The 8,008-nt window shown below is 39.9% G+C and overlaps 1 long non-coding RNA gene across 1 annotated transcript in view; it reads right to left on the reverse strand.

The window, feature by feature from the left end:
• The window catches only part of LOC149985473 (uncharacterized), an 86,990-nt gene extending 80,994 nt beyond the window's left edge, over nt 1-5,996 (reverse strand). The window contains exons 1-2 of the long non-coding RNA XR_016492933.1: nt 5,525-5,996; nt 5,081-5,142 (exon numbers count right to left, since the gene is read on the reverse strand). This is a non-coding gene — a long non-coding RNA (uncharacterized LOC149985473). The remainder of the gene's footprint in view (nt 1-5,080; nt 5,143-5,524) is intronic.
• Between the last annotated feature and the right edge of the window lie 2,012 nt (nt 5,997-8,008).

Genomic DNA, 8,008 nt, shown 5'->3' on the forward strand with positions numbered 1-8,008 from the left:
TTCCTCCTAATGCAAGACAATGCTAGACCTCATGTGGCTGGAGTGTGCCAGCAGTTCCTGCAAGAGGAAGGCATTGATGCTATGGACTGGCCGCCCGTTCCCCAGACCTGAATCCAATTGAGCACATCTGGGACCTCATTTCTCGCTCCATCCACCAACGCCACGTTGCACCACAGACTGTCCAGGAGTTGGCGGATGCTTTACTCCAGGTCTGGGAGGAGATCCCTCAGGAGACAATCTGCCACCTCATCAGGAGCATGCCCAGACGTTGTAGGGAGGTCATACAGGCACGTGGAGGCCACACACACTACTGAGCCTCATTTTGACTTGTTTTAAGGACATCACATTCAACTATTTAAAGAAAAAAGTATTTAATAAGAATATTTAATTAATTCAGATCTAGGATGTGTTATTTTAGTGTTCCCTTTATTTTTTTGAGCAGTGTAAATGTTCTCCATCCTAGCTTTAGCACCCTCACACTACCACCAAGACAAGCACTAGGGAGTAGGATATTTTACTAGCAGCTATCTCTTTCAATTACATTAAATGTGATTTATATCATTGTCCTTCCTGTACCTCTCACAATATGAAAGCTTCCTTAACCGGTGATCACAATAGAGAAATATTGCTCTAAAGACTGGAGAGAATAAAGTTTAGTAAATACTGCTGTCGTGGTATTGTTTTATGTGATGCCCGTGTTTTTCAAGAATTACACAAACTTGGTACAAACTCAACATCTATATGAATATACCGTATTTGAATTTAATACATTTCAATTTTCTAAAATGTCCTATGAAGAATATCCTTCAAAGGATTCCTGAAATTGTAGATACAGTACATTTCAAAAAGTTGTATTGTAATATTAAGTGTAATAAATCACCACAAGGTAAGAGATTTGCCTAACTTTTGAGTGACTAATTGCTCCTCTCCTCTCTGTATGTTCTAGTAGGAACATTAAAAAATTCCTCAGCATCTTATCTGGCTCTATCCCTGCCTTCCCTCTTGACATATCAGAGAGCCAGCACATCTTAGTTGCTGGCCTGTTTGTCTGAGTGAGTAATTCGCTGTGATTTTTCATTTGTATCTACTGTCATGTTTTTAACAATATCTTAACCCATAAAAAAAATGGTGCAACAAATGCCGTAGTTAACCCCTAACAACCACACCCCAGCAATGACAAATAGCCTGCTCATCTTTTCCCTGTCTCCACCTTAGCTTTAGGTGTTGAAGTGGAAGGGCTGCCTGTATTTTATGTCTCCAACAGTTTTTTATTGTTCCCAGGAAGTTGAGGAACGGCACCCCCAGGTGCAAGCGTGTAAGCACACAGGCTGAGGAGGGAGACAAAAACACACATAAAGGGAAGCTGACTTTGATGCAATGTTTTGCTGTTCTAAGTCATGATTCAACGTTTTTTTCTCCAACTGTATCCGCCCTTCTCACACAACATTTGACAAAACACCTACAAATACACATAATGCATGCACTGACAGTCTCCCAACAGTAGCCAACATACAGTGCCTTGCAAAAGTATTCAGACCCCTTGGGTTTCTTCACATTTTATTATGTGATAAAGTGTGGTTAAAATGGATTTAACTGTAAAAAGAAATTGTTAACAATCTTCACAAAATGCTCTGTAATGTCAAAGTGGATGAAAAAATTCTAACATTTTTAAGGTTAACTAAACTAAAATCGAGTTGTTGCAATATTATTAAGCTCCCTGAGTCAATACGTCTTTGGCATCGAACACAGCTGTGAGTCTACTTGGGCACATCTATAAGAGCTTTGCACACTTGTATTGTGCAATATTTGCCCATTGTTCTTTTTTTAAATTCTTCAAGCTCTGTCAAGAAGTTGGGGATCATTGCTAGACAGCAATGTCTTGTCACAGATTTTCAAGCAGATTTAAGTCAAAGCCACTCAGGAAAATACACTGTATTCTTGGTAAGCAACTCCAGTGTAGATGTGGCCTTCCGTTGTATGTTATTGTCCGGCTGAAAGGTGAATTCCTCTCCCAGTCCTGGTGTAAAGCAGACTGAAGCAGGTTTTTCTCTAGGATTTTGCCTGTTCTTAGCTCCATCCTGTTTCTTTCTTTCCTGAAAAACTCCCAAGTATTTACCGATGTCAAGCATTCCCTTAGCATGATGCAGCTACCACCATGCTTGAAAATTAGGAGGCAGTTGGATTTTGTGTTGGATTTTCCCAAACATAAGGCTTTGCATTTTGGCTAAAAAGTGTTTTCCTTTGCTGTTTTTTTGTAGTATTAATTTAGCGCCTTGTTGCATACAATAATATTTTTATTCTGTACACTTGTGTTCTTCTTTTCACTCAGTCATTTAGGTCATTATTGTGGAGTCACTACAATGTTGTTGATCCATCCTAAGTTTATTACCATCACAGACATTGAACTCTGTAGTTGTTTTAAAATCACCAATGGCCTCATAGTAACATCCCTGAGCAGATTCATTCCTGTCCTGCAGCTCAGTTTAGAAGGACTACCATATCTTTGATGTGTCTGGGCGGTTTCATATATACTTCACAGCATAACTATTAACTTGACCATGCTTAAAGAGATATTCCATCTCTGATTTGTTATTGTTACCCATCTACCAATCACAGCCCTTCTTTAAGCCACTTAGAGAAAAGCACCCTGGTCTATGTAGTTGAATATGTGCTTAAAATTCAATAGTTGATTGAAGGACCTTACGGATGTTGTATGTATGGGGGACAGATGAAGGGCTAATCATTCAAAAATCATGTCTACCCCTGTTATTTCCATGTAACTTATTATGTGATTTGTTAAGCCAAATTTTACTCCATAACTAATTCAGGCTTGAATTAACAAAAATGTATGTACAGTACCAGTCAAAAGTTTGGACACATCTACTCATTTAAGGGTTTTTCTTTCTTTTTTTAAACTATTTTCCACATTGTAGAATAATTCTTCAAAGTAGCAACCTTTTGCCTTGATGACAGCTTTGCACACTCTTGGCATTAGTATCCTGGAATGCATTTCAATTAACAGGTGTGCCTTGTTAAAAATACATTTTGTGTCATTTCTTTCCTTCTTGCATTTGAGCCAATCAGTTGTGTTGTGACAATGTATTTTTTGTATTTATTATGGACCCCATTCTTCCTGGGGACTGGCAGAATTAAGGCAGTTATACTATTTTAAAATCATTACAATACATTCATTACAGAATTCACAACACAGTGTGTGCCCTCATGCCCATACTCCACTACCACATATCTACAACATAAAATCCATGTGTACGTGTGTGTACAGCGTACATGCATGTGTCTGTGCCTATGTTTGTGTTACTTCACAGCCCCTGCTGTTCCATAAGGTGTATTCTGACCTGCTTTTTAAATCTGATTCCACTGCTTGCATCAGTTACCTGATGTGGAATAGAGTTCCATGTAGTCATGGCTCTATGTAGTACTGTGCGCCTCCCATAGTCTGTTCTGGACTTGGGGACTGTGAAGAGACCTCTGGTGTCATGTCTTGTGGGGTATGCATGGGTGTCCGAGCTGTGGGCTAGTATTTTAAACAGACAGCTCTTCTCTCTTCCACTTTGAGCCATGAGAGATTGTTATGCATGTCATTAATGTTAGCTCTCTGTGTACTTTTAAGGGCCAGCCGTACTGCCCTGTTCTGAGCCAACTGCAATTTTCCCAAATCCATCTTTGTGGCACCTGACCACACTACTGAACAGTAGTCCATGTGTGTCAAAACCAGAGCCTGTAGGACCTGCCTTGTTGATAGTGTTGTTAAGATGGCAGAGCAGCACTTTATTGTGAACAGACTTTTCCCCCATCTTAGCTACTGTTGTATCAATATGTTTTGACCATGACAGTTTACAATCCAGGGTAATTCCAAGCAGTTTAGTCACCTCAACTTGCTCAATTTCCACATTATTCATTACGAGATGTAGTTGAGGTTTAGGGTTTAGTGAATGATTTGTCTCAAATACAACACTTTTAGTTTTGGAAATATTTATGACTAACTTATTCCTTGCTACCCATTCTGAAACTAACTGCAGCTCTTTGTTAAGCGTTGCAGTCATTTCAGTTGCTGTAGTAGCTGACTTGTATAGTGTTGAGTCATCAACGTACATAGACACACTGGCCTTACTCAAAGCCAGTGTCATGTCGTTAGTAAAGATTGAAAAAAGCAAGGGGCCTAAACAGCTACCCCGGGGAATTCCTGCTTCTACCTGGATTATGTTTGAGAGGATTCCATTGAAGAACACCGTCTATGTTCTGTTAGACAAGTAACTCTTTATCCACATTATAGCAGGGGGTGTAAAGCCAAAACACGTGTTTTTTCAGTCTAACAAGACGGCCCCCACAATAATTTTATCATCAATTTCTCAGCCAATCATCAGTCATTTGTGTAAGTGCTGTGCTTGTGGAGTGTCCTTTCCTATATGTGTGCCGAAAGTCTGTTGTCAATTTGTTTACTGTGAAATAGTATTGTATCTCGTCACCCACCATTTTTTCTAAGGGTTTAACACCAATAAGAAGAGACTTGCTTGGGCCAAGAAACACGAGCAATGGACATTAGACCAGTGGAAATCTGTCCTTTGGTCTGATGAGTCCAAATTTGAGATTTTTGGTTACAACCTCTGTGTCTTTGTCACATGCAGGTGAACGGGTAGGTGAACGGCTGATCTCTGCATGTGCGGTTCCCACCGTGAAGCATAGAGGAGAGGGTGGGATGGTGTGGGCGTGCTTTGCTGGTGACACTGTCAGTGATTTATTTTGAATTCAAGGCACACTTAACCTTTCTGGTCTCCCCATCCCGGATCCGGGATCGTGAATACAGACTCAAGCTCATTACCATAACGCAACGTTAACTATTCATGAAAATCGCAAATGAAATGAAATAAATATGCTAGCTCTCAAGCTTAGCCTTTTGTTAACAACACTGTCATCTCAGATTTTCAAAATATGCTTCTCAACCATTGCAAAACAAGCATTTGTGTAACAGTATTGATGGCTAACGTAGCATTTAGCATTAGCATTCAGCTGGCAACATTTACACAAAAAAACAGAAAAGCATTCAAATAAAATCATTTACCTTTGAAGAACTTCAGATGTTTTCAATGAGGAGACTCTCAGATAGCAAATGTTCAGTTTTTTCTGAAAGATTATTTGTTTAGGACAAATCGCTCCGTTTTCTGCGTCACGTTTAGCTATGAAAAAACCCCTGTATCCAGGATTGTGTAAATCTATCAGCAAGCTCATTAGCATAACACAACGTTAACTATTCATGAAAATCGCAAATGAAATGAAATAAATATGCCATCTCTCAAGCTTAGCCTTTTGTAAACAACACTGTCATCTCAGATTTTCAAAATATGCTTCTCAACCATAGGAAAACAATCATTTGTGTAAAAGTAGCTAGCTAGCGTTAGCATTTAGCGTTAGCATTTAGCGTTAGCATTAGCGTTAGCATTAGCGTTAGCATCCAGCACGCAACATTTCAACAAAAACATAAAAGCCTTCAAATAAAATCATTTACCTTTGAAGAACTTCTGATGTTTTCAATGAGGATACTCTCAGTTAGATAGCAGATGCTCAGTTTTTCCAAAAAGATTATTTGTGTATTAGAAATAGCTCCGTTTTATACATCACATTTGGCTGCCAAAAAAAATCTGAAAATTCAGTCCTCAAAACGCGAACTTTTTTCCAAATTAACTCCATAATATCGACTGAAAACATGGCAAACGTTGTTTAGAATCAATCATCAAGGTGTTTTTCACATATCTCTTCATTGATACATCGTTCTTGGACACATGGTTTCTCCCCTATATCAAATGGAAAAGTACGAGCAGCTGGCAATTGCGCACCGAATTCCACGCAGGACACCAGGCGGACACTTGGAAAATGTAGTCTCTTATGGTCAATCTTCCAATGATATGCCTACAAATACGTCACAATGCTGCTAAGACCTTGGGCGAACGACAGAAAGTGTAGGCTCATTCCTTGCGCAATCACAGCCAAATAAGGAGACAATGGAAAACAGAGCTTCAGAAATTCTGCTAATTCCTGGTTGATGCATCATCTTGGTTTCGCCTGTAGAATGAGTTCTGGGGCACTTACAGACAAAATGAAACTTCAGAGTGTTTTCTTTCCAAAACTGTCAAGAATATGCATAGTCGAGCATCTTTTCGTGACAAAATATCGCGCTTAAAACGGGAACGTTTTTTATCCAAAAATTAAATAGCGCCCCTAGAGATCTAACAGGTTAACTAGCATGGCTACCACAGCATTCTGCAGCGATACACCATCCCATCTGGTTTGCGCTTAGTGGGACAATCATTTGCTTTTCAACAGGATAGGAAAATGACCCAAAACACACCTCCAGGCTGTGTAAGGGCTATTTGACCAAGGAGAGTGATGGAGTTCTACATCAGATGACATGGCCTCCAAAATCATCCGAGCTCTACCCAATTGAGATAGTTTGAGATGAGTTGGACAACAGAGTTAAGAAAAAGCTGCCAACATGTGCTCAGCATATGTGGGAATTCCTTCAAGACTGTTGAAAAAGCATTCCTCATGAAGCTGGTTGAGAGAATGCCAAGAGTGTGTAAAGTAGCAAAGGGTGGCTACTTTTAAGAATCTCAAATATAAAATATATTTTGATTTGTTTAACACTTTTTTGGTTACTACATGATTCCATATGTGTTATTTAATAGTGTTGATGTCTTCACTATTATTCCACAATGTAGAAAATAGTAAAATTAAAGAAAAACCCTTGAATGAAAAGGTGTGTCCAAACGTTTGGCTGGTACTGTTTGTTCTTCCACTTTGACATTTGAGTATTTTGTGTAGATTGTTGACCAAAAAAATCTATTAAGTCAATTTGAATCCCCCTTTGTAACATAATAGAATGTGAAGAAATACAAGGGGTATGAATACTTTTGCAAGGCACTGTACACCCCCCCACCCACCCACCCACCCACCCACCCACACACACAAACACACTTCAACCCCCAAATGCCACCCCTTCCCCAGAAGAACCATCTCTCTCCCTCTAACTAGAGACATGATTAGTCAGTCAAGCTGAAAGCTGAAGGCTACTCATTAGCACAGCTCGCTTTTCAGGCACTTCCATCAAATCAAATTTTGTCTCTCACATACGCAGAATACAACAGACCTTACCTTGAAATGCTTACTTACAAGTCTTTAACCAACAATGTAGTTTTAATAAATTAGAGTTATGAAAATATTTAAAACGCTTACAATTTAGTTTTTCAAAAAAGTTTTTTTAACACAATAAAAGCTATAATAAAAGCTAAAAGCTATAAAAGCTAATAAAGGCTATATACAGGGTGTACCGGTACTGAGTCAATGTTCGGGGGTACAGGTTAGTCGAGGTAATTTGTACATGTAGGTAGGGGTAAAGTGACTATGCATAGATAATAAACAGCGAGTAGCAGCAGTGTAAAAACAAAGAGGGGGGGTCAATGCAAATAGTCCGGGTGGCCATTTGATTAATTGTTCAGCAGGCTTATGGCTTGAGGGTAGAATCTGTTCAGGAGCCTTTTGGACCGAGACTTGGCGCTCCAGTACCGCTTGCCGTCCGGTTGCAGAGAGAACAGTCTATGACTTGGGTGACCGTAGTCTTTGACAATTTTATGATTCTTCCTCTGACACCACCTTACATATAGGTCCTCAATGGCAGGAAGCTTGGCCCCAGTGATGTACTGGGCCGTACGCATTACCCTCTGTACCGCCGTACGGTCGGATGCTGAGCAGTTGTCATACCAAGCGGTATTGAAACCAGTCAGGATGCTCTCGATGGTGCAGGTGTAGAACTTTTTGAGAATCTGGGGACCCATGCCAAATCTTTTCAGTCTTCTGAGGGGGAACAGGTGTTGTCGTCCCCACTTCACAAATTTCTTGGTGTGTATGGACCATGATAGTTTGTTGGTGATGTGGACACTAAGGAGCTTGAAACTCTTAACCCACTACAGCCCCATCGATGTGAATGGGTGGTGTT

This window comes from Oncorhynchus mykiss, chromosome 1 (genome assembly GCF_057628025.1).
Source record: "Oncorhynchus mykiss isolate SJ-2025 chromosome 1, ASM5762802v1, whole genome shotgun sequence".
NCBI lineage: Eukaryota > Metazoa > Chordata > Actinopteri > Salmoniformes > Salmonidae > Oncorhynchus > Oncorhynchus mykiss.